The sequence below is a fragment of the Rhinolophus sinicus genome, chromosome 17 (genome assembly GCF_057876585.1).
Source record: "Rhinolophus sinicus isolate RSI-liver-muscle chromosome 17, RSI-T2T, whole genome shotgun sequence".
In the NCBI taxonomy this organism is placed as follows: domain Eukaryota; kingdom Metazoa; phylum Chordata; class Mammalia; order Chiroptera; family Rhinolophidae; genus Rhinolophus; species Rhinolophus sinicus.
Window position 1 is genome coordinate 138417297 of NC_142517.1, and position 17407 is coordinate 138434703.

At 38.8% G+C, this 17407-nt stretch overlaps 1 protein-coding gene across 7 annotated transcripts in view; it reads right to left on the minus strand.

Annotated features, from left to right (window-relative positions):
- QTMAN (queuosine-tRNA mannosyltransferase) overlaps nucleotides 1–17107 on the minus strand; it is a 363467-nt gene extending 346360 nt beyond the window's left edge. Inside the window, exons 1-2 of one of the 7 annotated variants that reach the window (XM_088794460.1) lie at nucleotides 7428–13801; nucleotides 4878–5027 (exon numbers count right to left, since the gene is read on the minus strand). The gene's annotated coding sequence lies outside the window, so the exon portion shown is untranslated. Of the gene's footprint in view, nucleotides 1–4877; nucleotides 5028–7427; nucleotides 13802–16984 lie in introns of those variants that run through there. The other 6 variants (XM_088794459.1, XM_074335850.2, XM_074335875.2 and 3 more) reach the window with 6 other exon arrangements.
- Between the last annotated feature and the right edge of the window lie 300 nt (nucleotides 17108–17407).

Below are 17407 nucleotides of genomic sequence, written 5' to 3' on the forward strand. Positions count from 1 at the left end.
TCTAAAACACAAATCCAAGTCTAAGGTGGTTAGCCACTGCTCCAAGGACGTCAGGATAAATTCAGTCTATCACAACATAGGGGTTCCCAGGATGACTGAGAGTAATCAGCTTGTCTTTTTCTTGGGAGTTCATGAGGACCATTATGGTTCTGACAACCATAAAATATGAATACAACTTCATGTTAAAGATAACTCTCCCCTCCCCCATCGAATATTTTCTCGGCCTCCTAGCAATCTTTGAGGAGTGTAGTACCCTATTTCAGTAACACCTTTTTCTAAATCACTTTTCCTGATCTCTTCCTAAGTTTTCTCTTTTATTAAGTAAAAACTCTACCTAGGAGTATCATATAACCACTTCGCTTTTTTTTTTTTTTTTTTTTTAAGATATTATTGGGGAAGGGGAACAGGACTTTATTGGGGAACAGTGTGCACTTCCAGGCCTTTTTTTCCAAGACAAGTTGTTGTCCTTTCAGTCTTAGTTGTGGAGGGTGCAGGTCAGCTCCAGGTCCAGTTGCCGTTGCTAGTTGCAGGGGGCAGAGCCCACCATCCCTTGCAGGAGTCGAACGGCAACCTTGTGGTTGAGAGGGCATGCTCCAACCAACTGAGCTATTTGGGAGCTCAGCAGCAGCTCAGTGGCAGCTCATCTCAAGATGCAGTGTTCAATCTTAGTTGCAGGGGGCGCTGCCCACCATCCCTTGAGGGACTAGAGGACTCGAACTGGCAACCTTGTGGTTGAGAGCCCACTGGCCCATGTGGGAATGTTTCAAACAGGCAGCCTTCGGAGTTAGGATCATGGCGCTCTAACCACCTGAGCCACCGGGCTGGCCCACCACTTCACTCTTGAGTAACTCTCCTTACTTCTTACCCTTTGTCCTACTGCCTTGTTTGCCCATGACCTGCATGCTAAACTTTTTCTGTATTTTTAAGCAATTAAAAAAAAATATTTTCCATTCTAATATTTTGAGTCCAATTTCAGTATTTTTTTTTCCTGTCATTACAACACCCCTCACCAAGATGCCAAAGTACTCACATTTAGGCCACTTTACCTGCTGCCACTCGGCTGTACTTTTTTTACTTCAAACCTCCACAAGACCAACTGAATGACAAAGCCAAAGATACCTTATCATTTCCCTCTATACCTTAAAAAATATAATTAGATGATGTGACTCCAAAGCCCTATTGTTGTAGTTATCGTTTACAGTTAAAAACGCTAAGATACAGTTCCTAACCAAATGACTGAAGCTGTCCTTTCCAAGATGTTTGTTCAGGGCTGTGTGAGTCTCCTTGCAAAAGCCCGTAAACATTTCCAGTTCTCATTGTAATGGTCTTCATGACACTGCTACCCAGTTATCATTCCTGCAGCAAACCGTTTGGTAGTCACCTTTGACTGTATCAGGTCGCCTTCAAGGACTTTTTCTACATATGCTACTGGAGTTGATCCAATTCAGCTGAGGTACTATATGTATGTAAGTCGCTGTGGCAGCTCATTGTCACCCACCCTTCATATGTGGATTTTGTATCATGGCATCACTTACATCTGAAAATACAGCTATACAACACTATACTAATTATATGAAAAGTAACACATAAAACAGTTGGAAGAGTTGTAGTCTAGATACAATATATGCAAATGTATCATCTCACTGCTTTCTCCAAGGAAGCCCCAACATCTTTCTATAACACCAACATGAAGTCATTTGTGTTGAAAACCGTTCATCTTAAAATCTTCCTATAATGTATACTGGCCTTTCAAATTACTTTTTTTTTATTTATCAGACAATCACTGGAAAGGAAAGGTCGCTGCACAAAATGAGCCAGAAACTGTAATATTATCTTCACTTTTTTTTTTTATTAGTTTCAGGTGCACAAAACAATGTAATAGACATTTACACTCCTCAGTGATAACCCCCCTCCCCCAATCTACTACCCCTGACATCATATATAGCTGTTACAGCTCCATTGAGTCTATTCCCTATGCTGTACTCCACATTCTGTGTCCATATATATATATATTAAATTGTAATTGACATTCATTATTATTCAGCTTCAGGTGTACACTGCACTTATCAGACACCTACACTGTCCATGAAGTGGTCTCCCTAATGAGACAAGTGTCCATCAGATACCCTACAAAATCTTTAGTGATTATATTCCCAAACCATCTTTCATATCCCCGCGGCAATTTTGTGATTACCAATTTGTGCTTTCTAATCCCCTCAGCTTCCCCCTCGTCCCCACCCACCTCCCATCTAGCAACCTTTAGTTTTTTTCTCTATATTTCTGAGGCTGTTTCTTCTTACTCTAAGACCTTGGCTCTATCACTTAACTTCTAGTTTCATCATCAGGAAATTGGGATAGCTGCACCTGCTTTCAAGGTTGTGGAAAGTATTAGAAATAACTTCTGCCAAGTGTCTTACTCAATGTCTAGTATACAGGCAGCTTTCAATAAATAGTACATAGTAATAATAAACCAAACTATTCCACTGATAGCCTTACTCTAGCACCTTTATCAACCCAAAAAGTGTACATTTATGATCTTATTACCTGTCACATTTACAATCTTATTCTGTCCTTTACATTCCAGTAATTTCCCAATGTCTACAATAGCCTCACTTTCCCCATTCACAAAATCATCTCCCACTCGCCTTAAGAAAAAGCAGCTTTAACCAGCAATTATAAAGTTAGGGGGGAAAGGCAGCGGGGGAAGGAACTACCTAAACAATCACTGCTCTACTAAAATAATACAGTAATGTATGCGTACTATATCCTTACCTTAATCTTTCTTCCAAGTCTTTTTTGAAGTCCATGAAAGTCAGGATCACTACCTTTCTCATCTCCTATAAATATCACTAAACAAGTTCTATATAAGTCAGTGGACAAAAAGATGTAATTGATGAGTTCTCAAAATTCTAAATCCCAATGTCATCTCAGAAATCCATTCGTAAGAACCAACCACATGGGAGGGATAGGGGGCAGAGAACTAAATTTTCTTTTGACGACTGATACAAAACTAGTTTTAAACACCTGTATTTTCTTGTTCTCCTGATTATATACAAATCAATTAATTGGCTCAAAAACCATTAAAAGATTAATACAGATGCTTTTCTGCAACTATACTTTCAAATGGCCACAAATAGCACTTCCTTTCTGCAATAAACTAGTTTTTCATACTCATTTATGTCTTCTCAATTTTAATAACAGGTGAAATAAGAATACCTACAATCTTTCAAGCTACATTTATGCATTCTTCTGTACATTTTCTTTTGAAAAAGGTTTACTGTAGAGATAAAAATAATAATGGCAAGCTACAAAGTACTCTAATGTTCTCTCCCCAGAAGACCACAATGGAATTCCTGATTTAAATGGTTATCATTGTAAAATCCATGTATTTATTAAACGTATCCTATCTATAAAAGTGGTGTTTGCTGCTTTATTTACACACACACACACACACACACACACACACAATCATAGTCCTTCCTTAAATATCTTACATATGAAAATGGCAGTTTTACAAATGTTAATCACAATAATCACAAATAAAATCCGCAGGGCAGTTCAATTATGGCACCATAAATGAGTCACAAAATATTTCATTTCAAAATCCCTGAGTTTTAGGATCTAATCGTCTAAGAACATCCCCCTTTCATTCCAGACTCCAAAGTTTAAGCTATTCAAGTGCTACACCACACCTGTCTTTCAGTTACAGGCATTGCTTCAATGAAAAACAGCTTAAAAACTATGAAATGAAATCAATTCCACATAAAGCTATTGTATAGTCCTGATCTCTCATCTGACTTGTCGAGGGAACCTTTTTCTGTTTGTACATGAGCTTCATGAACTATATGAAATGTAACCTATGTTTTGTATGCTGGGCTGTGAGAGTTTTTGTTGAAAGCTAAGATGAAAAAAAAAAAAAAGTTCAAGATTCAGAGGAAAGAAATGAGATTCAACTCAGAGAGAATCTACCCACCTAATTTCCCAGCCCTGCTTTCAAATCCTCTATAACTGACATAAATAGATGCATACCAAAAGCAGGGACTCTAACCAAATAAAATACTGATTTGGTTCAGAAAAGACTTTCATGTTCCACTTTTCTTGTGATTCTAATAGTTTAAGAAAACACGTAAGTTATTTCCATTTCACACCTGCTCGTTAAATCATTTTAAGTAAATTTAGTTAACAGGTCTGAAGATATTAACTTCATTAGTAGTTATTAATTTATTAACTGTTCTATGTACATTAATACTGTACAGCATGATTTTTGTACTTACTACTGAGTTCAAGAGCCTACACAAAATCATGTTTCCCTACAAAATTCTGGGTACAGTAGGTTTTTTTGTAAATAGAAACATTTTAAATAATGTGGGGGAGAGCAAAATTTCAAGAATCTCCTAACTAAAAATTTCCATGTGAAAATCAGTCCTCCCCAAATAAATTTAATAAAAATTTAAAAAAAGAAAAAACATCACAGTCCTTAAATTAACCTTTTTTAGGTAAAGCAGATGTTTTTCTTTACATATTACCCTTAGAGTAACAGAACCCAATAATAAAAAGTGATAACTACATAAGTTCCATAGTCAGGAACTTAAAAGATCAGGTACCAAAGCAATTACCATATGTCATTATGAAATGATAATACATTCCACGTTCCCCAAGATCAAATTTACTCAATCATCTCCATCACACACCCACCCACACACACACACACACACACACACACACAAATAATTTTTATTTAGTCACAAAGTCCTTGGAATCACAATGGGGCTTGATGCCATATTAGTGTCACACTGTCAGTCATCCAAAGATATGCGCGCCTTCTTTTTCAACTTCTTTGAGTACTAGTGCATCACTGGACCCAGCAGGCAGCTCACCCAGACAATTTCAGTAACGGGTTTTGGCTCTCTGTGCATAATAGACGAAAATCTTTACGAAGGATCCAGTTTGTCTTATAGCTGAGAGATTTGAACCTGCTGCAGATGTCACATCTACCTTCTTGAAGGGGTTTTTATCATCAGTGTCACCTATAAAACAAGACAGTGTCACCAACAGCATTGTCTTGAGAACATCTATTTCAGTAATGCTAAGCTTTCTGCATCATAACTGATAGTCATTTCTTTGCGTAAAACAGGTCAGCAAACTTGATCCCGAGAGCCGAAATGCAGCCCACTGCTATTCTTTCTCGTACAGCCATGACCTAAGAATGAGTTTTATATTTTTAACGGTTGAAAAGCTTTTTTTTAAATGACTAATAATTTGTGACATGTGAAAATTGTATGAATTCAAATTTCAATCTCCATAAATAAGGTTTAATTGGAATGTAGCTACTCATTCATTTATGTATTTTTCTGTGGCTGCTTTCACGCTACAATGGCAGAATTAAGTAGGTGCAGCAGAGACCAGCTGACCCATAAAGGCCAAAATACTTACTATCTGGTGCTTTAAGTAAGTTTGCTGACCCCTGGCATAGAGGATATTTAGTGAGGAGGTAATATGATACCTAGTGCCTCTTGTGTAAAGAACCTGATTGTCACGATCCAGTTGTTCCCCTGCCATACTTCCATCCACTCATTTAACAGTCATGCACCGCATAATGCCAGACCGCACCTGCACCTACAAGAGTGGTCCCTTAAGAAGAAACCCCAAGAAAATTCACAGCGAAGAGTTTGGCAGAAGCTTTTCCAGACCGCAAGCAGCTCCTTACATCTGAAAACATGGTCCCCAATACTGAAGTTTTCACTTGATAGAGAGGAATGAACATGGTGCATTATCTGCTCATAAGCAAATCTATGATGAAAAACAGAAACCAACCAAGCAAACTACCATGGATGTATTTCTGAAAAGAGGGGCACCTTCTCAAGAAGAGCTGCAGGCAGGCCCTTCAGGTCTTCCAGAAGGCCTAGTTATCTTACGAGATGACAGCTCCACACCTGTCATTGCCCCTGAAGACCTTCCAGTGGGACAAGATGTGAAGGTGAAGACAGTGAGACCAGTGCTCCTGACTCTGTGTCGGCCATGGCTCATGCGTGTGTTTATCTCTTAGTTTTTAAGAAAAAATGTTTCAAAAGGAAAAAAAAAAATTAAAAATAGAAAAAAGCTTACAGAATAAGGACATAAACATTTTTGTAAAGCTTTACAATGTGTTTGTTTTAAGCTATTATTACAAGTGTAAAAAGTTGAAATTTTTTAAGTTTATAAATTAAAGTTACAGTAAGCTAAAATTAATTATTGAAGAAAAATATTTTAATAAGCTGAGTGTAAACTAAGTGTACCATGTTTCTAGATTACAGTAGTGTAATGTCCTAGGCCTTCACATTCACTCACCACTCACTGACTCACCCAGAACAACTTCTGTTCCTGCAAGATCCATTCATGGGAAGTGCCCTATACAGGTGTACCCATTTTTACCTTTTATACAATATGTTTACTGTGTTATTTTTTATGTTTAGACACAAATACTTACCATTGTGTACAGTATTCAGTACAGTAATATGCTGTACAGGCTTATAGCCTAGGAGCAATAGGCTATACCACACAGCCTAGGTGTGTAGCAGGTATACACCATCTTGGTTTGTACAAGTGCACTTTGATGCTCGCACAACAACGAAATAGCCTAGCAGCTCATTTCTCAGAATGTACCCCCATCATTAAGCATGACTGTATTTCTTGGGTAGGCCTGTCACTCCACTGCTATAATCACTTTACTTTCTACTTTGGCTCAGCCTTGCCTCTCAATCCAAGGGGTCAATATTGCCCTTGTGCAGAATGAAGGCAAAGAGCTCGGTTTCAGGTCAAATTCTAATTCTCCAACGTTGGCTTTTTCTCTGTCCCCAAGTTCTACTGGTTCTGGATTTCCGCTTTCTATCAACATTTTCCATAATAGTCTTAAAAGTCTGTATTTCCTACCAGAGACCCTAGGACAGTAGGCTGAATCACAGCATTCTTGGGCTGCACTGTGCCATCTAATCACCTGCTCTAACAACCACCCTGCAATGTGAATTTGTGTGGGACCCTTGTGAACAGCTTACATATTCCTACACTCTCCTGGCCTCCACTACTCTTCCTGATCATGACTGGCCCTTCAGTTGATCGATTTCCTTTTACATTTAAACCTCTGACCTACAAACCTATGAAGTCAACCTTCCCAGTTGGCTTACCATTCTGTTTCTTGAGCTCAGTTCACACAATAACCAAATGTAAGAGCACAACAAAACAAACTCTATATAGACAGATTTCCCAACCTAGGACTACCCATATTAAGACATCTCTCACTTATTAACAACTGCCTCAAAAGGGAATACATCACCTCCAAGCAGCACACCTTCTTTTTCCCTCCACCACGGCTAGTTAGCAAAGGTTTCTATACCTACTTCATCTGAGAGTGTTACCCACCACCCTCTACCCACGTGGGATGCCTAAGATACCTGTGTCTCTTGAGCACGGCTTCAGAATGAGGTATCTCTTGCTTCTCTTAAAGCTTTATAGCATGCCTGTTTTCTTTTGTAAGGGGGAAAGGAGAGTTTCTTACCACTGTTCGACTGCAATGGACAAATGTATTTAGCTAGATTTCTAGAAGTCAGAATATAATTCCCCACAGGACTATATTAATAGTTCAATGAGACTAGGAACTATTAATGAGACTATGCCCATCATATTACTGGCATTCTAGAACACATATGTGATTCATATTCTATTGTTGCAGATAACTAATTCACATTCGTAAGTTGTGAACTGTCTAAAAAGTAGCTATGAAATATCAGGAAGACTTTACAGTTGACAGAGTAAACCTAGTGTAAAGGCTTCAAAAAAATAGTATTTTTGTTTGTTTTTGTTGTGTTTTGTTTTGTTTTGTTTTAAGCGAAGAAAATTTCACTACAATCTTGAAGTAGCTTGCCATAGTAAACACTTCTGAAAATTGCACGAACAGCTCAAAACCAAAAAAATGCTATCAAGAATGAATACGCTGATTGGAAGACCATTAACCATATCTCAATCCTGGGTATCAACTATATAGGTAACAACAATCTTAAATAGAAATAAAAATCTTCTTTAAAACACATACAGGAACCCTCTGCCCATTTGAGTAATGACATGAAAGTCCAGTGACATATCCTTAAAACCAGGAAAACAAACTAGAGGCATGTAGTTCATATTCCAAAGGAATACTCAACAGATTAAAACTTTAGAACTTCACGTATTTGATGAATCTAACCTTCTTCCCTTAAAGAAACACTTCTTAAACATTTTAGTATCAGGACTCCTTTGAGTTCTCAAAAATTGAGGACTCCTAAGAGCTTTTGTTAATGTGAGGTATAATTATCAATATTTACCATATTAAAAATTAAATTAAAAAATTTAAATTCAGTTAACAATTTGAATAACATTTAACATGACAAATAACATTTTATGAAAAGTTTCCTAAACAAAAAAAAAGCTTAGTGACAAAAATGGTATTGTTTTACAAATTTTGCAAATTTCTGTCATATCTAGCTTAATAGAAGACAGCTGGATTTTCTTATCTGCTTCCACATTCAATTTGTTGTGAAACACTGTTCTGATTCAACTGCGTGAAAAAAAGTAGCCCCAAACACTTATGTAGTGAGAAAAAAGGAAGTACATGTTAACATTAATAGCCTTAGATAACTGTGGATGTTCTTTTTTGATACTACACCAAAGCTTGACAGGTAGGAGTTCAAGAGTTAGCTATAATATGGAATCTAATATCACATAAACATTTTGTATGCTGTTACTTGCTTTTTATAAGGGTCTTTTACCCATAATTTAGTAACACTGGTCACTTTGAAAATATTGGTTCACTGAGTTATGAAGATATTCCAAACCTTAACATAATTCATTAATACCACAGCAAAACCTCACATTCATTAATATCACTATCCATCCCATCAGAAACATCTTTATGTATTGGGAGCTAACAAGAGCACAGCAGGTGATACAAGCTAACCAAAATTTTAATTTTCACTTGAAAGCTCAAATTTTATCATTGGCAACAAATACTGTGTTGTTTTATCTGAAGTGACAGGCTCACTTTGTTCATTACCAGAAAATGAGTGCCAAATATCTAAGGCAAAATAATCACAGTTGTCTGGTAGTCATTCTTTCAAGTAAAAATGACGTTTCATGCAAAATATGGCTAGTACAGCTAGCAACTCAAAAAATCACCTGAGTTTTCCTTGAGCTAACCAAGTTGGCTCTGGATATCCATCAGAAGTACATTATTTCCTATCTCATCACACAGAGTATTAAAACAAAGTGTACTCAAGGATGAAGATCTAATAAAATTAATTTTTACGGTTTCATCAAGGACATTAAGTAAAATTTGTTTTTTAAACTATGAATGCATGGCAGCGAAGAATATGATGAATACTAGTCCAGTTTGGTGCCATGGACATTTAATATCTACCAAAATGCCCAGTTTTACCTGCCAATGTCTTCCTATCATCCGGACAAATGTCAAAGCAGTGGAAAAAGCAAAAGTGTTACTATGAAAATAGTTTTAGCCTCGTGGACCCCCTGAAAGGGTCTCAGTGACCCGCACAGGTTTGTACACCATTTGAGAACTATTGTCTTAAGGAAACACTGAAAGCTATGAATAAGGTTGCCATCCCCAAATCCATGTTAAATATCCCCCACATAAGAAATATATTACATATCTGCACAAATTCTTTACTTTTTAACTCAAAACTGGTCCAATGTGCTCTGAACTGAATAATACAAATAACAATAGCAATTAACATTTAATGAGCACTTGCATGTATTATCTCATTTAATAATCATAACTCTATTAGTTATTTGATATATTCATGTAACAGATAAGGAAACCTGAGGTAGAGAGGGGAAGTCAGTTGTCCAAAGTCACGGCAACAACCATTGGTATTTATGGATTCAGTTATTACTAAGTATTTTGCATATCTCATCTCTTCAATCTTTGTAACAACCTTTTTAATTATCCTTTTTTAACCTTTGTAATTCTTTATACTTTTATTACCCATTTTTCAGATGAAAATTTTGAATCAAAAAGTAATGTACCCTACCCAATGTGACCCAACTGTTGGATCATCTATATACAAATGCAAGTCTGCTGTACTCCAATGAGTATACTCCATATTCTGCCTCTGTATACTACACATCAGCATATCCTTTGTATATAAATAGACATGGTTACAAGAGTCTTACATAATTTTAATATCATCTGAACAAGAACCCTACTTGGAAAGATTTTTACTACTTTGACTATCTCTGCTATCAAACGGAACAAAACCTACTTTCTTTTATAAAATAGTCAATGACCTAGGTAAATAGTTCATTAATTCACATTATTAAACACTTATCTGCATATGACAACAAATCAATGCAGCTAAGATCACTCTTTTAAAAAACATTCAGTACACCCAGGTGACATCCTAATATTAGATGAGGAAACTAAAACCCAGAAAAATACTAACTTACCCCAAAGACAAGCCACTCATAAACAGCACAGCATCGAAATCAGTTTGGACTGACCCTGAAGTCTAAACTATTCAATCACACAGCCTGCGTGTATTTTAAGGTCTGAGACAATGACCTAGGAATTACTCAGGAGATCTGGATGCAAAGCTTGCTGATAACATACCCATTCCACCAAAGGCATTCAAGATATGAATGAATCATCTTGTATTTCAAACAGGTGAAAAGGAAGTTCGTACATGCTGAAAATGACCCATGTTCTCAGGTACTTTAGGTACAGCATCCACAGGTAATGTTGAGGAAAGAAGTACAATTCACTTACAGAGGTGTCAGCACACACAGCTGGGGCTGTGATAAGCATACCTCTCTTTAAAAGCAAAACAACAACAACAACAAAATCCTAGAGGAATCTGTCATCACAGCTACACAGGCTATATACAGATTACACAGTAGCTTTCAGATGCCAGAAGCCTAGGGATGCTGCAAACCTTAGTAAATGGCAGCAGCAATCATTTTCCTAAAACTTTTTCCTAAACTCGAATTAATCAGTAAAATTTTCATTTCAAGTTAGGATCTGTAAATGTCAGGGGTTATGTCCCAATATGTGTTTCTACTTTAAGGGCCTACTTTGCAAGACACTGCTTAATATTAAACCCTAAGGAGCTCAGGGAAGGAATCAAAGTTTATATAGTTCTATTCACCCTTATACCTTACTGTAAATCAACTTTAGGAAGCATAAACATCTTGAGATTGGACAGAGGAGTGTGTCTTTAATTTCAAACAAACTGTATTCTCAAGGAGTCCTCACACACATTTGACATTTGACAGCAAGGTGACAAAATGGAAGGCTGTGGTGTACCACCTAAAAGGGCAGGCAGTACAAGCGAGAGATGAGCTATTATACTTGTCACAGAATACCACATTCTGGATTCCCTCTGTGGCAAAGGGAAAAAACAAAACAAAAAACTACTGAACAAACTTTACTTCCTCCCATCAGTGATTCCTGGCAGGACCAAAAGAATCGCAATCTAGTAATGTAAAAGCAGCTGACAGATATAGAGAAAAGAAAAATTCAAGATTGAGGTCACATCCCTTGACATGCATCATTTACACTAAGGATTCCCCCACTTATCTGAATTAATTTCATGTACCTCATTTCATTCAGATAATTGAAGTTTTCCTTTTAGAGTTGTAAAGTGTTTATCTCAACATAATTAGTAAACTGTCCACTTAAAAATACCACTACAAAAATTACCACCCCCTCCTCTACACATATACATACATTAAAGGTATGAGACATTTTGGCCTTCACAGGAAATTTAGTTCAAAAGTCCTCTTTAAAAAATTAGCACAAGATATTCTCCAAGAAAAGTTATGGTCATTACCTTTTTAATATAGTGTTTGCATTACTTGTTAAAGACATGGTAATTTGGGTATTCGATACATAACTACAGTTCTGTAACCAAATTAAAGGTTTAAACTACTAAAGAGTTTGATGACTTGCCTCAATACAGTAACTGGGATTGTAGGGAGAACAAAATCAAAGAGGTCTCTCTTTTTTATGAGCAGGCATTTAAGAACCTTTTAATGAAAATTTACTCTTTATTGTATAATTACTAATGAACAAAAATAGGGCCATTAAACTTACTTCTTTATAGTGTCATAAAACTTCTATGTGTAAGAAACATAAAATATATATTAATCAAACTCAACAAAAATTGAAATGTGCAACACCTAACAATACATGGTGAAAATTATATACCTTTTCTCCTTAAATTGATTCCCTGCCAGATGACTATAAGGTATTTCTTTATATGGATATGATTAAAATTTAAAATACACAGACTCTCTACTCCTAATGATGGCAATGAAATGTATACACTTCTTACATGAATTCTAAATTTCTATGTGAACACTGGCTTCCCATACTGATAATAGACTTACTGTTGGGATGAATTTATATCTATTCAATATTTATTTATCACCTGCTATGTGATAGGCATTGTACTGAGTGCAGAGGACACTGACACAAACAGCACAGATTTAGTCCCAACACTCAGGGTACACAGTCTAGGAGGAAAGATAGATAATGAACAAACTTGGTACATCAGAAAGTATAACAGATACTCAGTCAAATGAAAGCTCAAAACAAAGACATGGGTAGAAAAACACTTGAAATTAGCTACCACTGAAATTGAATAAAAATCACCCATTAAGTGACTCAACTTTAGTGAGTCAAGGAGGCAGAGAACCCAACAGCAAGGCAGTCAGGAAAGAGATCAAATTTATGACTGGATAAATCCAGGGTATCCTCAAGCACCTGATGTAAATAAAAAGTTGACCCTCAAGGGGGGCCCAAATTCCCAAATTATAATAGCCAAAGAACCCAGCTTTCAGCTGGCCTGTGCTCAGCATCTAAGGGCTCAAACCAGTGAGCGCAAGTCCAGAAGGCAGTATCTCAGTATATTGGCTCTATAAGTTCTGCTATGGATGAAGCAGGACCCCAACATCCACTGTGGAAAAGAACAGGTCCCACCTCCCTAAGGAAAACAGGGATGGCAAGGAGAGGGAGATGGCCAAGCTGTTAGAGTTCTTAAGCAGGCATAAGAGAAGGCTCCAGGTCCACAAGGGATCTGGAATACAAAAAGGAACCATACAGGAAACATATCAACTCTAGGGACTACAAAACAGTTACTGAAGAAAGGCTGTGGAATCGTTTACGTATGATCTTCACAAGTGTGGGGGGAAAAGGACTACATATTCTTACTATTTCTTACTAATTGTCTGATTCTATATCCTAATTCCATCTAAACCTACTCGTATGTTGATATTTTGCAGATGTTTCACATACTTCATTAAGATGCTCATGCCATATAGTTCAAAACTCCTCATGAGTAAAGTGCTTTTAAAAATGAGAATCTCCTAATTTTATACTGTAGCCAGACTGAGTACACGTCAAGGGTATAGTGAGACACCATACCTCTGTGAGCCATGGATGCTCAGGGCACCAGAATAATTCCATATCTCACCTCCTGAAAGGTATGGGGGTCTTAATGTATTTTTGGTCTTAAAAATCAATTTAAGAACTTAGTGTGATAACAACAGCTGTGGTTACACCAGGTAGACAAGAACTGACATAAGGAGCAACAATAACAGATGTAAAATTATTTACCTACTGATAAATTACGCATCATCCTACTCTACCCTACAGTTGTTTTCAGTAATAGTACTGTTTCTCTGAAAATAAGACCTAGTGGGACCATCAGCTGTAATGCGTCTTTTGGAGCAAAAATTAAGACCCAGTCTTATACTATGTTAGATAACAACTGGTCTTATAGTGAAATAAGACCGGGTCTTATAGTGAAATAAGACCGGGTCTTATAGTGAAATAAGACCGGGTCTTATATTAATTTTTGCTCCAGAAGACACATTAGAGCTAATGGTCCGGCTAGGTCTTATTTTCGGAGAAATATGGTTTGAGTAGAAAGAAAAATGCATGCAGTCCAAAGATGTTGTCCCTGCGAAGGCTATTATTTACATGATTCTACATGTTCAAATAGGTATCACTATGGAATTGGCCCTGCATTTGCCCAAACATTATCTGCCAAAGTTATTCAAAGGGTGGAGTGGTGGTACTTTCCAAAAGAAATGTTTGACAATTCTCCTTAGGTTTTCTTTTTAATAAACAAAACACGTTATTCTCATCTATTTAAAAAAAGAGAAAAGACAGAGAAAATGAAAATACAGTGGGTTTTTTTTTACAGTATTACCAACATGCAGCACGACATCAAATACAGTCTAAAACTGTTTAAAACATCATTTCAGGATAGCTTGCCAAGGTAGTCTGAACTCCTACAGTTATGTTTCTTACAAGGCCTATATGCTGAAAAATATATCCTTATAAAGCGAAGCCAAGGCTTTAAAATTGCCCTGCAGTACAATTTGGGTCCTCAATTAATGGTTATCAAACTTTGCTCCAGTGGAAAACTCATAGTATTTTAGCTTAACTGAGGTGTTCTATGAAAAGATTTAAATGGTGCCCTTTCCCAATTTCACTGTAACGTATGTTAAAGAACAAAATTCTCAATGTTAAATTTCTTCCCCATTTTTTCTAAAATATTTGATACCTGCTACTTCTTTCAATATTGGAACTCAGCCTACCAGAGTATCTGATTCAACAAAGTAACAGAAAAAATTATTTCAAGTTTACAATATTATGATTCATGATTTCCAGGCCACTCTGCCATGTTCCTAACTATGATTAAGCCCAGGACCACAAGCATTTAGAGTGCCCACTGCATTTGACACAAGGCATACACAGGTAAGACATGGTCCATCTTTTATTAAGCTCCCACCAGGGAAAGTGTACACAAGAAATATTTATTAAATGCCTACATTTTGTTTTTAAAATTGAACGCTGTAGTGTGGGAGATGCAAAGAATTCACCCCACCCCAGTAAGGACTTCAGACTACTGCATATGAGGACCACTAATAAAAGTGATGCTAGGGATGCTGGAATTCAATTGCTACACGTGTATACAATATTTGTTCCTAATTAATACAAAGGTTATAGACACCACAATTCTAAGACTCTTGAAATGCCAATCTCCTGGGACTGACAGACTATCAGAATCAAGAATATGAGTAAACATTCTTGAAATAAAAATTACTAAATTCAAACAAATTGGAAAGTACTGTTTCAATGTATAGAATGTAAGTATTTCTTAACTATAAATAGTGGGTCCAAATCACAAATTAAGGCAATTACTCAAAACAGAAAAACTTAGTAATTGAAAATTTAGTAATTGTTTGGGTTTTTTTAAGCTACCATAATCATAACAAATTTTGGTACAAGACTATCCATTGGGGAGGTCTGAATTATCTACTTAAGTATCTAGCTAATTAAGTCTACTTAGTTCTATTCAGCTTCTGTTAAATCTCTTCAAGAAACTTGCTTTGATTAATTTCTCTGTAAAATAATGGGGTTGGATTCAACTGTCCAAGTCCCTTACAAATAGAAAACTCTGTATTTCTGTGGTCCACAAGATTAAAATGTCAACATGGTTTCAAAACAGGAGTAAAGAAGCCATATTAACTTCGCAAAGTGGTAATGCAATAAAATGTATTTCCTACCTTATCTCATTTATCATGGTTCAGATTTTACCTATTCAGTTTTCAAAGAAAGTTGCATGATTCAAAAGGTACTCCTCCAACCCTCAATACTAAAACTGTTTCGTTAAATATAAAAGCGTAAGGAAAATATAAAATAATAAGTCATGGGAGCTGAGAATCTATTCCACTTCAGATCTGGAATGCCCTAATTAAAATTCAATACTAAACTTGGTACGTAGGGTTCCTACATAATACTCCTGCCATGCTTTAGCTTAAGGTTAAACAGGTTAATAGAATCCAATAAAATGGCTCTATTGAATTATACCGAACTTCTTTTCAGCAGCTCCTTTACCTGAGCACTAGGTTGAGCTTTAAAATCAACTTCAAGGGTAACACCAAACAACCACGGCAAGCCACCGCACACGGAGGCTGCCTTCTGAAACCCACCTCGTGTGGAAAATCATCAACTCACGTTTTCCATTTCAAACTGTGATACAGGTGGAGGAAAAAGTGTAAAGCCTCCTCTTTGAACCTCCAGTCACACTGCTTCAAGGCGCTAACTCATGAATTATCTCAAAGACAATCTAAAGCAGTACAGTTCTCAGAAGACTCTAAAAGTTGTATTTGGCAGAGGGGGAAAAAAAATAAACGCCCTCGGGACTAAAGACTAAATTAATGTAGTACTGCAACCTCGCTGTTGGGTACATGGCTGGATTTACGTGACTTAAATTCAGAGAACCTTTCCACCGGAACAGATTGCCTGGATCCTGGTCGGAATAAGTACATGCCGGATCCTCATAGGAGGGAATCTGGGCTGAGTGAGGTCTTTAGTCTCTGACACAGGGGAGGGAGGAGCTGACGAGGGCGACCATGGGGCCAGGCGCAAAAGGTCTCTCCCGGAAGGCCCGAGGGCGCGCGTCGCAAGGAACCTGGGCCCGGCAGGACCGCGGTCGGCGAGGAGGCCCCTCCGCCTACTGCGGTCCACGCCGGGAACCCGGCCTCCTTTCTCGCCGCGCGAGGGTGACGCGCCCCATCCGCCCCTCGCCGGCGGCGCCTCGGGCCGGGGAAAGCCGGAACGCACGACGTGCAAAAAGCAAGAAAACGAAATCAGAAAATGGCCAGCGTGCAGCACCGAAGTGTGTGACCTGCACGGCGCGCAAGACCGACGGCAGCGCGGAGAGCGCAGCGCTTGCGCCCGGGAAGCGCGCCGCCCGCGCGGCCCTCAGCTCCGCCCCCCCATCCCCCGCCCCGGCTCCCAGCGCCGCCGCCACGGCCGCCGCCGCCGCCGTTCCTCTGGGAACTCCGCGCCGCGCGGCCCCGCTAGGCGGGCGCCGGAGAGGGGAGGGGCCGCGCTCCCCGCCTCCCCAGCCGGCCCGCGAGGCTCCCCAGCCCGGAGTCTACTCACCTCCTCCTCCTCCTCCTCCTTGTCTCTCCCTCCTGGCCACCAGCGCGGCCCAGCCGGCGACGCACTGACGCCGCGCCCCTCCCCCGCGGCCGCCGCCACCGCCCCTCCCGACCCGCGGCTGCCGTGGCCTTGAGGCGCATCAGACGCCGGCCCCGCCCCTCGCCCCGCCCACGTACTCAAAGCTCCGCCCTCCGCGCAGCCCGGACGCTGCGGGCGCGCGGTTCGTGATTCAGTCTATGCTCCCGCCCGCCCAATCCTCGCACAGTGGACTCCGGGCAACTGTCCTCCACCTCACCTGCCTACTCCGAGGGCCTCGCTTCGCTTCCCACCTCCCCACACGCATTTTCCCGTCCCTCGTCAACATACCCCCACCCCCACCCCCCGTCTGCCCCTTCAGCTGTTTCGTACTTTCCCCAAACCCCT